At 44.9% G+C, this 18,243-nt stretch overlaps 1 long non-coding RNA gene across 2 annotated transcripts in view; it reads right to left on the reverse strand.

Moving 5' to 3' along the window:
- LOC120384242 overlaps positions 1-18,243 on the reverse strand; it is a 73,415-nt gene that overhangs the window by 25,778 nt on the left and 29,394 nt on the right. Inside the window, exons 2-5 of one of the 2 annotated variants that reach the window (XR_005588705.1) lie at positions 14,400-15,102; positions 6,770-9,237; positions 5,305-5,412; positions 1,908-2,193 (exon numbers count right to left, since the gene is read on the reverse strand). This is a non-coding gene — a long non-coding RNA (uncharacterized LOC120384242). Of the gene's footprint in view, positions 1-1,907; positions 2,194-5,304; positions 5,413-6,769; positions 9,238-14,399; positions 15,103-18,243 lie in introns of those variants that run through there. The other variant, XR_005588704.1, reaches the window with a different exon arrangement.

Below are 18,243 nucleotides of genomic sequence, written 5' to 3' on the forward strand. Positions count from 1 at the left end.
TCAGTATATTATGTAAAAGTTCACTAGGTAAGTTATTTACTGCTTCCCTCCTGTAACGCATCTTTTAGGCAATGCAATTTAAACAGTCTAGCTTAGAAATGGTCGCATTAAATATTGGTCATTTATTTTTATGAAACCGACCAATTTGTTTTCTGGCAAATACCAATTTAAACAATTCAGCATAAAGCAGTACAAAGTAACATTTCAAAGCAACAATCGTAAGAGTAAACTTCAACCAGAACTTACTGTCTCATACTATAATCCAGGTGCACCAACTTAAATATGGTCTTTAGCCGATCCACTGTGGAAAAGACAATGCTGAAATGTACTAAACAAAGCAAATCTTTGCCCCACTCACTGCCCATTTTAAATGGTTGCCCCGCAGTCCTGCTTCCCAGAACCCGGTACAACAACCTAATGCACTGGCGTAAGCAGCTTCTGTATTAATGAGAATGCACAACCACGACACCTACATTGCGACATCCTCTCGTCTTGTTTCCTCTCCTCTGTCATCGGCGTGAGATAGAGCGAGGGGTTCAGTGCAATCTCAGGGCAGCACTTCCCTATGCAGTTTCCAAGTCTTCTGCAGCTCCATGGGTGCAACCCCTCTGGCCGGTGAGCAAGAGTCACTGGTTCAGCCCTTGGCAACTGGAACACCCCGCCACCTCAATCAGTAGCAAGGTGGGGAGGCAGGAGTCTATTCCACATGCACCTCCGAGTCAAGAGAGGCTTGGAGGGAACCAGGTAGGGGTGAGGGTATCAGGAAAAGTCAGGGCTGTGGGACAGGGATTGTCAGTGGCAAGGGAAGCGCCTCGGGCAGCCCAGGCATGTTGTGAAATGGAGGAGCAGGAGCAGCTTTCTCCATCATGTCCCCCTCCATCTCTCCTCCTCCTGCTGCAGCTGTTTTTCCATCTCTGCCTTCCTGGGGGCACCACTCTAGCCTGGAAGAGCAGAGAGGTAGGAGCCAGAGCACCCACCTAGCTTCAGGAAACTGGGTGCTACAGCAACCCCACATGGCTGGGGGAAGAACAACAGCTGTCTACCTGCAGCCCAGCTGAACACTTGAGATCCCTGCAGGGGTGCAAAGAGGTACAATGGACTAAGAAGCTTTGCCACCCTGCAGTCAATGTACCTGAAGTTTGAGGTTTTACGGTCCATTCCTCTACATATGTTTTACTAATGCCAGCATTATTACTTCACTTGCTTGTTTCCAACACTGCCTCCAGAGTTAAATGTGCAAGTGAAAATGCTGCCTATTACATGTTACAGCAGAATGAGGGCTCAACAAAGGAGTCTCCACTGGCTATCAGGGAAGTAACTAAAGCTGATCTAAGCAAGAGATTGGCTGGTCCCTAGCCACAGCTAAAAAGTGTTCACTAATCAAGTCCAAATTAGTGTCATGCAAATCTTCTCATTTCCTGAGGAAAAATTCATTAGAGAACACACTTCAGCTGGGACAAGGCAAGGTGTGGCGTTTCCCCCATGTGCTAAATGCAAATTAGTTACTCCCTCCTCAGTTGCAGAGAGATGTGTGATTGTGAGTTTTAGGCTCACAATCACTCTTGTTAATTTCTCTGATCACATCTCCTGCTTGCTGGTAGCAATCTTTTAGAGCTGGAGGTGTTCTAGAGAAGTTAATGGATCAATAAAGCTGCCATTCTTTATGGTGTGTTTGAATGTCTAATCTCAGATGATATCACAAGAATTGGGGATCACAAAGATGAATAAATAAATATTAAATAGAAAAAATGTGGTAAAGTTCACACAGATACTGGGATATATATGCACAGACATATTGATATGTGCCTACACACACAGCTATATCTGATTACACTGTGGAATAGAAACTGAAATCAGAATACACAATATAAGGCCCTGATTCTGCAAATATTTATTTGTGTGCTGGACTTTACATATCTAAATGGTCTCTGATTTCAATGGGGCTCTGCATGGCCTCAAGGTTTGTCCATATGAGGCCTATTGCGTGCCTAGGGTACTTTTCTGTTTTAAATTAACTGACACTGAGAAGCAATAAATAGTCACATTTTTCTCTTTGTGATGTCCCAGCAGAATCTCTGGTCCATTCGCAGATGCATCACGCTGGGTGATAATCAGTTAAAGCTACCTTAGTCCTTTCTTCCCTTGTGCCGGAACAAGCCTCCAAGAGGAAAGTGCTTCTCAGAGCCCTGACATCTGAATGTGTTGTTAAGGAAGAGGAGTGTATCACATACCCAATAATTCACTTAGGTTTGAAAGCCACAAGTGGCGTTTTGAATGGCAATTGGCTAGTGGAGTCCGTAAATAAATGACATGATTTATCAAGCCTTGGCTCACATGGGAAACAACCCAAGAAAGTGACCCTGAAACTATTGCTTTTGGTTGCACAGTTTGAACACATTCTAGCTGATTCATAAATCCTAAAATGAGGGAGGGGTGGATTTCTCTGGCAGGGGAGTTCAGACCTCTGTAACGAAGAGGGATACAATGTGCCAAAAACAGGTACATTTTTGGCTTAAACAAACCAAAGTGAAATGAGCAGTTAGCTGTTTTAGCTCTGTGTGGGTGGCCATAACTGTTTTTGAAAGTGGGTCCAACCATTCATCTAGAGCAGTGGTTCTCAACCATTCCAGATGACTGTACCCCTTTCAGGATTTGTCTTATGTACCCCTGGTTTCACCTCACTTAAAAATTACTTGCTTACAAAATCAGACACAAAAATACAGAAGCGGCACAGCACACTGTTACTGAAAAAATGCTGACTTTCTAATTTTGTCTGTATGAAATTTTAGTTTGTGCTGACTTCGCTCATGCTTTTTATGTAGCCTGTTGTAAAACTAGGCAAATATCTAGTTGAGTTGATGTACCCCCGGAAGACCTCTGCATACCCCCAGGATTGTGTACCCCTGAATGAGAACCACTGATCTAGAGTTCTTCCATGTGTAGGGAGGATGGGACCAAGAGGAGTGAGGAGAGAGTAGGGAAACTGAAATGTTAACAACCTTGTAAACGAAACTAAATAAAAAAAGTCCAAGCTAGCTGCAAGGAGCACAGGAGGCCAGTTTTCAGTAGAAATGCTGAACGGCTTGTGCCTATGCCAAGTGGGAGCACAGACCTAATTGGTGTTTTGGCCTCCAAAAATCCTCCCCGACTGGAGTGTTTTCCGCCCATACATTCCTTTGGGAGTAGATGATACCCCCTCATAGGAAATACGCTGCAATGGACAATCTGTAAACCTCTTAGTGTTTCCAATTCCGTCGAGGGAAATAAGCTCCCAAATAAGCAGGCTGGTTTTTTTTTTCTTTCCTCCTTGTTACTTCCCTAAATGTTACCTAAGGCACCACAACCAGCTGTGCTCCAGCAACTTTAAACAAGTAATTACTTGAAATTTCCAAAAGCTCCTTTCATTTGAAGAGCCTGAAATGCTTTAGAAAACTCAGAATCCTCACACCCCCCTGTGAATTAGGCAGGTATATTTATTAGCTCCCCCCATTTATAAATAGGTAAACTGAGGCATGGAGAGGGTTGGCTTTTTTTGATTTGCCCCAAATCACACAATGAGTTGTTGGACAGAGCAGGGAACTAAGTGTGGCTGGAAAACAAGAATTCTATCTCATGGAAAAATTTGAGCTTATGGCAGTTGTTCCCTGTCCAATGGGCAACAAAACTAAAACCTTTCAAAAATGTCCATGAAAGAAGAAACCCCCCGCATAGCTAATAGCCTGGTGGGTAGAGTGCTAGTATGGGATGGAGGAGAGGCAGGTTCAAGTCTGTATCTTGTCTGCTTGGGAGCAGTGTCTTTATACTGCATCCTACATGTCTGCCCCAACTGCTGGGCTATTCTGGAGATGAATGGCTCTCATTTTGACCAGTAATTCCCAATGAGCTGTACACGGAGCAGAACCAGAATACCCAGTTCCTACGCTGCTGTTCTAACCACTCGACTGTACCATCGCCATGCATTTCTTTTCATGCTATTTGTCTATGTAAATGGACATTTTCTCCCCTGTACCAAGTGGTTGTTTCTTCCTTCTGCTGGCCTTATGATACTACAAACCAGATGTTCCTGCCAATGTTTAGCATGAATCTGACTGTATTGTCATCACCAAAACTGGACTGTGGAGCTTGAGAATTAATCAGAGAGAAGGATTAGAGAAAGGAAATGAACCGACTTGCGTGAATTAGGGCAGCTTCAGAGTGAGTCAAGAAATTGCATTAAACCGAAGGGAAAGAAGAGTTCTCCTCAAATGTGCATATCATTGACTAGGCTTTTTTAAGATGGGAACTTTTCGAGGCTGGGACCATGCCCTCACATGTGTTTGCACAGTGCCTAGCCATGTCTGGGGCACTAATGTGATACATTCATATCAATAGCTACTAGTTTAACAAAGGGGACTTTGGTTCTGTTCTAATAATTGGGCCTACAAATTTACCCTAATTGTGAATACAGCTGTAAAAGGTACATGCAAGTTCACACAATGTCACAGTGACCTATGGGGAAAAGGTGCAAAAGAAAGAGAGAGTCCGAATTAGTCCAAACAAAAAGGCCTACAGCTGTAACTCCAGGACTGTGTTAAGATCATGCCTGGTAAACTAGAAAAGTGAAGAACCAGAAATTAATGAAGCAAAACTGGCGTGTTGGAAACTAGGCCAAACTGGTGGAAAAAATAATGAGGGTCTGGGGTATTCTGCCCACCATTCCCTTTGGGAGTCCTTTTAGAAAGAGACTTCAGGGAGAAAAAGTATCTACTGGTGTGCATTTCATCATCATCGCTGCAATCGCCAACACCTCTTGAGACCCTGGGCCTTCATCATCCTGATCCTGACCAGACTGGACCAGAAAGAGGGACCCAGATGGCAAAAGTGAATAAAACAACTCCTCCTCAGACGCTACCTGGGATGAAATGGGATCGGACTTCAACAACAGTTCCAGCCCACCTCCATAGGTGCCAACAGGGAAAAAATGGTCGGTGCTGAGCACCCAGCAGCGGCCCCCTATCAGCTCCCTCCCAGCCCCCAGTGCCTCCCACTCGCCAGCTGGCCCCGCAGATCAGCGCTTAACATCCCCCCCACACACACGCCTCCCACCCACTGTGATCAGCTGTTTCACTGTGCACTCAGGGGAGGAGACGGGACAGGGACGGAGAGGGGGCAGGAAAAGGTGGGTATGGATTGAGCAGGGGCAGGAAGAGGCAGGGTGGGGGTGGGGCCTTGGGGAAGGGGTGGAGTGGGGGCACGGCCTGGGACAGAGCCAAGGGTCAAGCACCCCCCCCCCCAGCACTTTGGAAAGTCTGCACCTGTGCCCACCTCAACTAACTTCTTCTCTTCTCCCCAGCAGAACAGTTATTACCATCTTTGATATCATCTAAGGGACTGTCAGACCAGCGGGTTTTTCCTTCTAAAAATTCTCTCCATCTAAAGGGAAAGGGAATAAGGGATGTTGTTAAGATGAAAGCTTGTTTAGTACTTTACATTTTAAAGGCTTTAACTCTTTTTTCTTCTTTTCAGTATCTTTAATAAGCATTTTAAAGGATTTTAATGGTGTGTTAGCCACGATACTAAGCAGGCTGAGGTCTCTGTAAGCCAAACCCCAAACCTTCTTTAATGCTGTTGAATGTTGGACAGTTACTGGTTTATGTTAACACCATTGGCCCACTTATTCCATCTAAATTAATACAACATTGTCCTGTCACCAAGGGAATCCACAGCCCCAAGTTATGCACCTGCGTTCCCCACACATTGTCCAGGGAGAGTTTGGAGCTGAGTGGGAAGCTAGCCAGCCAGTCGTGAAATGCAGAGGAAAGGAGTGGGGTTGAGGGCTCTAAGGCCGGGTCTACACTACCACTTACTTCACTATAACTTACGTCACTCAAGCAGGGGCAGCTCCAGTGTTTTTGCCGCCCCAAGCAGTGGAAAAAAAAAAAGCTGTGATTGGCAGCACATCGGCGGCAGCTCTACCACTGATGCTTCATCCTTCGGCGGCAATTCGGCGGCAGATCCTTCCCTCCGAGAGGGACTGAGGGACCCGCGCCAAAGACCCGGATGTGCTGCCCCTTTCCGTTGGCCGCCCCAAGCACCTGCTTACTGCGCTGGTGCCTGGAGCTGGCCCTGCACTCAAGGGTGTGAATAAGCTGCACCCCCGCATGACGTAAGTTACACGGACCTAAGCGCCGGTGTGGACAGAGCTATGTCGCGGAGGTGGATTTATTAGCTCCTTTCCTGTCAGCATCGGGCACCTTGACCAGATGTGCTACAGCTGCACCAGCTTGTCGTGTAGACGAGCCGTTAGGAACCTAACTCCTCTTGAGCTGGGCCTTAGGCGCCTGGCTGATGGGCCAGAGGGAAGCGTCTGTCTCCCCTCAGGAATCACAGCCATAAATCTGCTCCCAGCATGAGGTTCCTAAACCAGCTCAGTCCTCTCATAAAAATGAGGGACTGTCTCTATAGCCTAGTGGTTTGGGCACTCAGCCGGGATGTGAGAGCGCCGGGTTCAGGCCACTGCTCTGGTGACTATTTATAGGAAGTCAGACAGATTCAATAGGAAAGTGAACCCCACACCACGCTAGCCGAGGGGTTACGTCACTCACCGAGGCTGTGAGAGACCTGCGCCCAAGCTCCTGCTCTGCCCCAGGTAAAGTAAGGGTTCAAACCTGAGTCTCGCACATCCCAGGTAAGTGCCCACCTCAGTGAGCTGTTGGTTACATGTAAACTTCCTGACCTCCTCACTCCCAGCTCACTCTTGTCCAGCTAGGCATGCTCAGAGCATGCCTACCGGCTCACAGGTGGGGGGTCCACCTAGGGTAAGAATCCTGCCAGGACTTAGGCATGAGCTTGGGTGCCAAGCAGCGCAGCAGCGTCAGGATGCAGGTGGCTTCGCTGATGTCCACCAGTGGAAACTTAGGAGCCTCCACGGTTAGGCAGCAGCTGAGTGGTGCCTCAATGCTGGACTTAGATGCCTAAGTCTTAGCATTACTGACCCTCCAGGATTGTCCAGAAGTCTCCAGGAATTGATGATTAAAGATTACGTTATGTGACAGAACTTCCAGGAATATGTCGAACCAAAGTTGGCAACCGTACGAAGTCTAAGTAACCCAAAGACACTGCAGAAAGTAGAAAGACTGACAAATTTTCAAATGCCTCCACAAGAAATGAGTCAAGATTAATAAAACAATGTATTTAAAGTTGTCTGACTTGTTCCCCACCACCACAATTCCCACTGATTCCTGCCTTCTCTATTAATGATTAAAGATTATGTTATGTGACAGAACTTCCAGGAATATGTCCAACCAAAGTTGGCAACCCTACTAAGTCTAAGTAACCCAAAGACACTGCAGAAAGTAGAAAGACTGACAAATTTTCAAATGCCTCCACAAGAAATGAGTCAAGATTAATAAAACAATGTATTTAAAGTTGTCTGACTTGTTCCCCACTGCCACAATTCCCACTGATTCCTGCCTTCTCTACATCTGTCTTGTTGGGGGCACAACCACATAGAGGCCCATTGACTTCACTGGGACTCCATGTTTCTTTAAGGATCTGATTCCAAGGTAGGGCCCTTACATTGCAAGCTCTTTGAGGCAGTCTTTTTTGTCTTGTACAGCACCAAGCACTTAAAAAAAACAACAAGAAGAATTTTTTCTAGTGGCTATGCAAGGAGAAAAACAGGGTACCCTTGTTGTCAGTATCTATTCAGCTGTTTAAAAGGCCAGGAAATTTAGACCATTTGCTTTAACCATTGTATCTTCTGTTAGTCATCAGTTTTGGAAAACAGCCTCTAAAATATCCTTTCCGCCTCCCCTTTCCCATGTAAATCACTCCAAGGTTTTGTGTTGTTGGTTTTGTTTTTTTAAAGCAGCTAAATGCATTCTGTTGTTCACAGCAACATTTTTTCACTTCGTTCTAATTTAGCTCCACTTTCCCCAAAAAGCCTGGAAACAGAGGAAGCAGTTCCTGCCTGCAGCGGCTGCACGCAACCAGCAGATGCCTTGGCTAAATGTTTTTTTCCTGTCCACTCTTGACGTTCTGTCAGCTACCTCCAGTAATGAATGGGCACCAGTCAATTTCTACCGCTGCCAAGGGAATAGACCTCCTTGGTTTTTAGCTGGCTCTGTGCAGAACCCACTTAGAGCAAATTTGGACTAAGTCAAATTGCATTTACAGTAAAGAAGAGTGAAAGCCTCAGATTGTTTCAATGGAGGTGCAATTTGCAAACTGCAATTTTTGTGACAGTGAATCTGAGTTGGAGAGGAGGGAATGAGGATTCTTTCTTCACATCCAAGAAAATAGGCCTTGCACAGTGGCTCAGAAGATGGAATCTTCTCTCCTGCCCCAGAAGCAGCAACTTCAACATTCACGCAGAGGCTCTGTGCTGCAATTGTGGTCTATGTTACAGTGTAGCCAACCCAGTTCCTTCCCATAGTCCAGTACAGGACTTGGAAAAACCTTGTATGATGATGACACGGGAGTCTACCCACTGGATGTAGTAGGAGCAGATGCCCTCATTCATCATCTGAGCTAATGGATTTAATAGATCCACTAGTTGTGCCCCTGCCCTCCCACACAAGCCCTATCAGCAGGTCCTTGGAGAGAGTCAACAATGGCTACAGGAGGAAGGATGATCCAGTAGTTAGGCCAGATGCCTCGGATCTGGGAGATGTGGGTTCAATCCCTTGCTGTACTCCAGACCTCCTGTGAGACCCTAGGCAAATCACTTAACTATACACTGGGGGAGAATAGAATTTCCTTAACTCACAGAGGGGTTGTGAGGCTCTGTGCATTAAACACTTGTGAGAAGATCAACGTATATCACAATGATGAGAACCAACTAAATACATAAGATAGATGGGTGCTTTTTTGTCCAGTGTTGCCAAGTCTCACCATTTTTGCCATTTTCTTAAAGCCCCAGCACTTCGAGTCATGTGATTATGTGAGAATCTCAGCTTCCATTTTTAACTCTCAGGACTGCAGAGAAAACCATAGCTGAGGGCAAGCGTCAGAACCAAAGAAGAAACTAAATTCATCCCAATTTTAACTTTTTTTAAAATCTCATTTTTAAGCCAGTCATGATGTTTTGAACCATAGTGATGTTCTGAATGGGTGTGGCAGGCAATACTTCCCTTTGCATGGCCATTCCACAGTCTGATCTTCTTGCTGTATGCTGGCACTGTACAACTTCCACCATCTTTCATGACTTATACCCCTCAGTAGGTAGGGACCAACATTTGACCCAGTGCAGTTATTCTGCAAAGAAGGGAAAAACAGACTTCACTATCACAGCCATCAGCTCAAACCTTCCCAGGCTTAGGTGCTACTATAGTCTATATTCTGGACTGCCCAGCTAATGGTGGTGTACCCACAAATGAAAGCTCGTGCATGTATCCAAAGAGAAGAGTTTTGAAAAGTGGGCCCAAGAGAAGCAGAAATATGTTGTCAAGCTTTTTTTTAAATAGGTATTTGGGGGATTTAAACATTTCCCTGTTGTGCTGTGTATGTGAGCCCAAACTCTGTACTGGTTAGTGTGTGCATAACCCACTGGTGAGTGTGTGTAACTGAGCCCCTTCTGTGCTAATCGGCAGATGATGACATGAGATGTTACAGCCCCCCAACTACAGAGCCTTTAGCTCAAGCACTAGCAGCTAATGCTTTTTATCTCAAAGTCCCCAGTTCAATGCCGCTAAAATCAGCCAAGATGAACGGCAGCTCTCACAGGTTGAAATCTGCCAGTGAAAGTAATTATAAATAAAAGTGAAAATGACCATCCTAGTTTCAATGTGCAGACTGAATGATATGGAAAAAGTAAACAAACCTAATAGCCTGATCCTTATGCATGTGAATAACTTTATCAGTTCAGTTGCCTCACGGAGTTCAGTGTGATTGTTCAAGTGCTTAAACAACTTCTGCATAACTGGGTGTTTGAGCTGGCCCTAAACAGTCAGAAATAAATTATTTTTCCCATTTTTATGTTCTAAGGGGCATAAATAAGGAATTTTTTCAATGTGTCAGTGCTAGGTTGAGTATACCTTCAAAAAGCGACAAAAATCAGATTCCTTTATAAAAGCTGTAAGACAAAAGTGTGGTTTTTTTCCCAATAACACAGATGATGAGTGAAAGCAAGAACTGATTCAAATTACTTGGACTATTGCTTAAGTTCTACCTTTCCATTCAAAACATTTTATTCACTTTTGCCAATGACCACCAGAATATACTGTTATAGATACCACAGGCAAGGCTTGGTTAAACAGCTGAAAATGGTTCTCTTCTCTTAGAAGGACACATACAGAAATGATTAGCCAGATTTCTCAAGTTCTCTGGAGAGCCAGGGAAGACGGCTGGAAAGCCAGAGAGACAGTTCCTTTCAATTCCACTACTGAAAACTATCGCTGTCTCTAAACGGTGCCATGTCTCTAACTTCACCTCTAAAGTTTCCCCTCTGTCAATGGATCTCTCTGACACCACTTTCCCTTTTGGTTCAGTCCAGCTGCCAGTCTTGTGTGGGAGTCAGGCGAGTGGTTTTAAAAGGGCAGCTGGAAGGGATTAAAGTTTCCCATGGAACCGCTTGGAATCCAGTGCTTCGGCACTACAGGAATGAGATTTTAAAATGCAAAATGAGCGTATTGCAGGATTTTTTGGAGGAAAATGTTTTTAAATGAGGCAACGTGCTAAGGAATCCATGATCCTGGATCTGGATTTAAGGATATTTCACTTTCAGAGTAGTATGGCTTTGTCTTCACTAACGGAAAAAAAAAAGGAGTATTTTACACTGAGATAGCTGACCTGAGTTAGACAAGGCACAGGTAGTTTTTACATTGATTTAGCAAGTTAAGGTAAACCCAAGTAGGGTGGGGTGTACGGTTAATCACCTTGACTAGCTACAGAGAGGTAAAAGCTACCTGAAATTTCTCTCTACTAAGATTTACAAGTTCCTGTCTCACTGTAAAAACACACCTTTTCAGTGAAGACAATATTTCAGCAGAAACTGCATCTCTTTTCCCACTCCATTCCCTTCACAATCCATAGCAGACTGCTTTCTCATGCAGCTGAGATATGCAGCATGTGCACAAACCCACCCTGTTGATTATTCTGCAGTCACTGTTTGAGGGATTCTGTAAGTTCAGTGGTAACAATCGTGCTTGTTTATGAATAGCCAAGTGTCTGCCTTATTGCTTAATTAGCCCACACCCACTCGTCAATGAGAACGAAGCTGTGCAGCATCTCACAGATAGATTTGGTCAAAAATATTTCAAGAATTTTTTTGCGGGGGGCTGAGAAATCATCTTTGGACTAAACAAATTTTTGTTAGAAACTTTCCATCTAACAGAAATTTTCAGTTTTTTATAAAAAACAACCCCCCCTTCCATTTCACTTTTCCCCCCCAAAACCAAGAGAATTTTAGTATTGAGGGGTTTTTTTGGGGGGGGAGGACAAATTCCAATAATTTTTTTTCTAGGAAAATAAATACATTTTTCAACCAAGTGCATTTACAAGAGGAGACGTTTAAAACACATGACTAGGGAGGAGGAATGTGTGTTCAATTTATTAATTTGCAGAGGAGATTCCAAATAGATGAAGATGCACAAGAACGTAAGATGGAAATTAGCATGTAAGACCCAGATCCTGCAAACACTTACATATATGTTTAACTTTACTGCAGTGTGTAGTCCTATTCATTTAAATGAGACTAGTTGTGGTAGTAAAGTACACATGTAAGTGGTTGTAGGATGGGGCCTAGGACTGTCACAGTGCTCAGAAAAAAACAGAATCTGTGACATTATGAGAATGTGGAAATAGAGTAATGACAAACAGCCGTAACTACAGCAGGCACTACAAAGTATAGAGCTGGTCAAACAAAAAATCATCAAAAACTTGGACAAAAAACAAAATTTTGGTGAAATGTTTTGGTGTTAGACCATTTTTTTCATTTGAAAAATGAAAAAAATTGTCTTTGTTTTTTTAAGGTTATCCCCATCTTTTCTAGCACTTTTTTCCCTTCAGTGGACTGAGGAAGGGGGAGGGAAATGACATCAAAGGGGGAAAAAACAGACTGAAAAAAAAATTGAAACAAAACAGAAATTGTTGCATTTCAGATGGAATTTCTGTGACAAAAGTCCTGAGAATTTTCAAAGGAAATGACAAATTTTCAGTTTTCCTAGCCTTTTTCACAAAACTAATATATTTTGGCAAGCTCTCTCTGTATGCGCATTATGTATATAACATATCAAATACTGTTAAACAATTAACTACATGGAGTATAATGTGCTATACAGTAGGAATAATATTAAGGGCCAATCCTGTAAACAAAATCTCCTGCATAGGAGTAAGTATAGATGCAAATATGTAATTGTAAACTTGCATTGTAAACTTCCAGGACAGGCACCCTGGTCTTCTTATATCTGCCTGCAAAGCACCAGGCACATTTTATGGCCCGGTAAAAATAATTAACAGTATTAATAATTAATCATACTATGAATCATATACACAAGGGTGTCTGACTTCAGATCAGTGTTAGCAAAGAAGATCTAATCTGAAGAAATATTCTAGTTTATCTATGATTCACGGTCCAGTCAAGTCAATGGAAATGCTTCCATTGACGTCATCTGGCTTAGGAACAGGCCCTCACTATTGCAAAGCTCCAGTTTAATGGGCAAGCCTCACCTGAGAGCAGGATTCATTTGTGATTGAAATACGACCAAGTCAGCACATTCACCACTAACCTCAGGGCACACCGTATTCCAGCTGGGAGGGAGGGAGTCATTGACGAAGGGTGATGTCCCATATCATGTACTCCTACAATATTGTCAAGCCAATGCTAATGCTTAAAAAGGAATTTAGCGCAGCCTGCAGAGTTTGGCAATGGTTACACAAACGATCAAAGCAAGTGGCTTTTTGAGCTGGGGAAGGGAGGGTCAATATACTTCATTTATTTGACTTCTGATTCCCCAGGGAAACAGATCAGACTGCATGCTCAAGCAATAGCTCCTAATCCAAGATATAAAAGTAGGGAGGAATCTGTATAATCTCCTGCTGACCTCAGCAATCATGCCCTCACTTAAATACCCTCTTTTAAAGGATATGGGAATGTTGCAATTTGGAATCTGGCCTTCCTCCCTCACACAGTCTGATTCTGCCCATCCCTTCTGCCCCTTCTAAAGGAAGGAGCCAACAGGGTGCAGGAGACAGTGTTTAATGAATTATAAGAGCACATAGTTTAGATACAAGAAGTGTCTCTCCATGCAGCTGAATTCCATATTCTTGCCAGAATCAGGCTACTCCCACAGCCAGACCTCCCTCAGAGTGAAAACAGAATTAGCTAAGGATTTTCGAGGTTTCCCACTAAGGCACCAGACCTAAAGATGAAGAACCTTCAGCCTCCAAAGCAGAATTGACACTATGAGCATTCATTCCTGGTGTCGCACCGGAATGAATGTGAACAAACTGCCAGGTCCAAAAGAAGGCACCTGGGAGAAATCCTGGATCCACTGAAGTCAATGGCAAAACACCCACTGACTTCAATAGGACCATAATTTCACCCCAGATGCCTCCCTGGCCATTGGCAGCCCTGGCAATCTTTGCTGCATGGATCTAGGATTAAATTCTGCCACCTGCTGGTCAGAACTCTTGAGTGAGGATGATGACCTACCAGCACCAACTAAGGACTTCTCAACTCCAACTAGGTGAATGGTGGAGACTGAATCGGCAGCCAAAGCCAATGAGGAAGTCACACATCTTACCGGGAGTTCTTATCTAAGCCTGGGACCCCAACAGCTCTTCAAAAAGAAAATGTGAGGCATCGATAACATCCATGGGAGGTCAGACTTTGTGGGGAAAGAATCACCCCCCCTTCCCTGTTCAAAAAAAGATGGCTCCTAGCTTTGCATTTCAGTCTTCTCTCCGGTGCTTAATTTCTGCCCGGCTTGGCAGGGCTGAGCCCCAGCACCTCTAGGCTTGGCAGTACACAGCCCTGGTACCCTTGGATTGCTGCACCAGTTACAAAAGTTAAAAAAAAAATTTGCTTGAGCCCCAGCATCTCTTTCATTACAAATTAAGCACTGCTTCTCTCTCCTGTTCCTCTCCGTCCCATAGTTCCTCTCTCTTCCTTTGCCTTGGCTGGAGAGGGGATCAGAAACAGATCCTTCCTTATAGTCCCACTGAATCATAGATTATTAGGTTGGAAGGGACCTCAGGAGGTCATCTAGTCCAACCCACCTGCTCAAAGCAGGACCAATCCCCAAATGGCCCCCTCAAGGATTGAACTCACAACCCTGGGTTTAGCAGGCCAGTGCTTTATCGTCTGTATGCAGCTGGTGAGTGCATTTGACAGGTCGAGATGGTGCACGTGAGGGTGCCACCCTCCAAACAAGGCTGGCGCCAACAGCCCCAGGCTTGCAAACGTGGCTGTAACCTACCTGAATCTCGGAGGCGTGAAAATATTTAACTTTTGATGGCTCTGGTCTGGTGAATGCCTGGGTGGGGGAGGGGAATTCCACTGTCAGAAGCTGGTGCATTGAAATTCCATAAGACGGGCTGTCCTTGCACAGCTCACAGCTCTGTGGGAAACCAGGGACACTTTAAGCCTGACCTCAAGAAATTTCCCCACCACAGGGCCTTGTGTAAGCTGAGCACAAAGGAGCTTCTGAGAAGATTCCGCAGGTTCAGCTGATCAGACAACCCCTGAAGGTTTGCTCACCACTCAGCACTACTCCCAGCAGTTGGGCCTTTGAGGGCCCCATTAGTTTTTGCTGTTGGCTTCAGTGGAGCAGAAGACAGCCCCACTCTTGTATCCTTCTTGCAGAAGCATCAAGTGTGCCGTGACTGTAGCTTTGTGACCTTGAATGACAATGGACAATACCATTGCTACCGGAGATGGGTGGGTTGGTTAGGTCTTAAACAGAGATGAGCGAGTCGCATTTTGCCTAATTGCAAATCCAGCCAGGGCTACCTGGCAGAGTTTCCAGGGATTCATCCCCACCAGGGCAGATAACGAGGGACTGCCTTTGTCGGCGCTGTTAGCTGGGCAAGGCATTGGCCTTTATTTCTTAGGTCAGAGCGGCAGCACAGGAAGTCTGGTGAGGGCTTGATGTGGGATGTATATTGCTCTCCAGAGTAACTCTGAAAGGTAATAAAAAAAGACAATAAGGAGAAACACAATAAAATCCTGCCGCCTGCGCAAGACTTTTCAGGAAGGTCTGATGTTTGTCTGCAGATTTACTGTACCCCAGGCACATGGTTCAACCAAAGGGGCAGCTGACGTTACTTGGCAACCCTTGTGAAATGCTGCCCAGCTCTGCTCTACTTTTCAACCTTCTATGAAATATAAGATGAGCTCAAACCAGTGCGTAGGGAGATTCAAACCTGGCACCTCCATGTATAGATCATACTAACTCCTTGGAGTTTTGTAACCAATCTGACTGGTTTAAAATGAGTCTACATGAGCCAAATCAGATTTGTGCTGTAATCTCTCTGATTAGGCAGTACTACACACTGGCAGGAGATAATCTACAGCTGATAGGTTAACTGAGTAGACATTCTATCATGCGGTCAGCTTCTCCAGAGGTTCACGGCGTCAGGAGCCGGCGAGCTCCTCTGAGATCCACTGAGTAGGAAAGGTCCTGCACAAAAGTTGTCAGCTGCTGTGACTCCACCATACCTCAGAGCAGCTGTCTACACACTGCCATCCTTATGAGCACAGAATGACCATAGCATATTAGGAAAAAACCCATAAGGATAATGAAATACTGACTTCTCCAATGGCAAAAGAAGTAAAGAAAACTGCCCTCAGGGGAAAAAAGAGAGACAAGGTGGGGTGAGGTCATATATTTTATTGGACCAACTTCTGTTGGTGAGAGAGACAAGTTTTTCAGCCACACAGAGCTCTTCTTCAGCTCTGGGAAAGGTACTCCCAGCCTCACAGCACAATGCCAGGTGCAACAGATTGCTCAGCGTAAGTAGTTAGCCCATGCTGTAAGGGACCGTTCAAGGTAGAGTGCTCTGTTGATACCTTTGCTGTCATAGGACAAACAGGGGGAGTTAGTGGGTTACAACAGATTCTTGTAATAAACCATAAATCCAGAGGGTCTCATTATTACAACTACACTGCATACAACTTGTGGGGGGGGAGTAATACCTTCTACTGAGCATTCTGTCCTCAGCTTCAACCCAGATCAGAACTCTGAATACATATGCCTGCAGCCTGTAAGCAGTGGTGAGCTGGAGCCAGTTCCCACAGGTTCCCAAGAACCGGTTGCTAAAATTAGACCTCCGTGGAGAACCGGTTGTTAAAGGGCCATTCATTCATTCATGAGTGCCTGTCTGGTGATGTTGGTTGGCTGCCCACCTTCTCCTTCTAATTTCTTCCTCTGCTCAAGAGGTGGATGTTACTGATGGTGTCTGGCCAGCGGATCTGGAGAATCCTTCTGAGGCAGCTATTAATGAAGGTCTGGATCTTCCTGGCGGTTGTTTTGGTTGTCCTCCAGGTTTCAGCTCCCATACAGTGGACTGATTTCACGTTGGAGTTGAACAGTCGAATCTTTATTGCCAAAGACAGCTCTCTGCTCCAGATGTTCTTGAGCTGTCCTGCTGGTCGATGATGCTACCTAGGTAGGTGAAGGACTGTACTTCTTCCAGGGGCGTCCATTCAGTGTGACTGGGTCGTTGCTGATGGAATTGATCCTAAGGATCTTGGTCTTGTCCTTGTGGATGTTGAGGCCAACCTGTGATTTGGTCTTCTCTTGCATCTGCTGTTTACTGTGTGAAAGGAGTGCAAGGTAGTGGATGTCTTCATAATCCAATCAATGAAGTGGTGACAACAAGCATCCTTGTCTGACTCGAAGCTGTTTGTGAGTTGCCTTCCATGGATCACTCTACAGTGTATGTGAGTTCTTGATCAGGTTGACCACCTTTGCTGGGATGCCATAGTGAACCTGCCTGTTCATCTCGTAGCTGTGGATCGACGGCATCCTTCATTCTCTCTCAGAGGACTCGGTTGAAGACCTCCTCTGGCACGACAGGAGGTGTGATCCCTCTAGTTGGCACAGTTGTGCTGGCTCTCTTCTTGGGGGGATTTTGATGAGATATCCCTCTTTCCAGTCAGCCGGAATCACTTCTTCTTCCCATATCTTCTCAAAGAGGGTACAGCATTTCCACTGAAGTATCCAGGTCTGCTTTCAGGGCCTCTGCTGGGATGTCATCAGGTACTGTTCTTCATCATGGTGATGGCTTTTCTGATCTCGGCTCTGCTTGGTTTATCGCAATTGATTGGGAGGTCTTCGTTGGCTGGGTCGATGTCTGGTGGATTTGGTGGTGCTGGTCTGTTCAGGAGTTCCTCAAAATGCTCCGCCCATCTGTTCATCTGTTGTTCTATTCCTGTTATAGACTTTCCTGCTTGTCTTTTGCTGAACTTTCCAGACAGTCGCCAGCTGTTTCATGTTACCGCTGTATGCTGCCTGCTCTGCTTCTGCAGCCAGTCCATCCACATAATCTCTCTTATCCTTCCTAATATTCCTCTTCACTGCTCTGTGGGCTTCAGCATACTCTTTTGAGCTTTGGCCTTTGCTGCTCTAGTCCTGCTGTTGTTGACTGCTGCCTTCTTCTTCTTTCTGTCTTCTATCTTAGTCAAGGACTCTGCTGTGATCCACTCTTTCTGCTGGTGTTTCTTAATTCCAAGCACTTCCTGGCATGCTGACCTAAGCGTGTCTCTCACTTTCTGCCATCTGTTGAGTACACTGTCTTCCTCTTCCTCAGACCGATCCTGTAGTACTGAAAACTTATTCTTCAGCGTCAATCCAAAATCTTCCTTGGTCTTATGGTCCTTCAGAAGGTTGACATTGTCAGTTCTTCTTCAGCTTCAGCTTCAATCTGGCCACCACTAAGTGATGGTGCTCCTCTTCTAACTCTAACGTCCTGCAAGGATCTTCTGAACTTCTTGCTAATGCAGACATGGTCGATCTGGTTTTCTGTCATGCCTGCTTGTGGATCTGCTTGTGAGGAAATATGCTGCCTCTTATTACTAGGTTGTTAAGTGCACACAGATCCACAAATCTCTCTCCATTCTCATCCTGTGTTATCAGGTCCAATTTTGGCATTAAAGTCTCCCATAAGGATGGTAATGTCTTTGTCTGGGAGAGTCTCTAATATTTTCTGGAGTCTGTTGTAAAGTAGTCTTTGTCCTCCTCTTCACTGTCATTGGTTGGAGCGTAGCACTGAACAACATTCATCTTAATCCTCTTCATTTTAGTTCTGAAGGATGCTGTG

Source organism: Mauremys reevesii, linkage group 16, assembly GCF_016161935.1.
Source record: "Mauremys reevesii isolate NIE-2019 linkage group 16, ASM1616193v1, whole genome shotgun sequence".
Lineage (NCBI taxonomy): Eukaryota > Metazoa > Chordata > Testudines > Geoemydidae > Mauremys > Mauremys reevesii.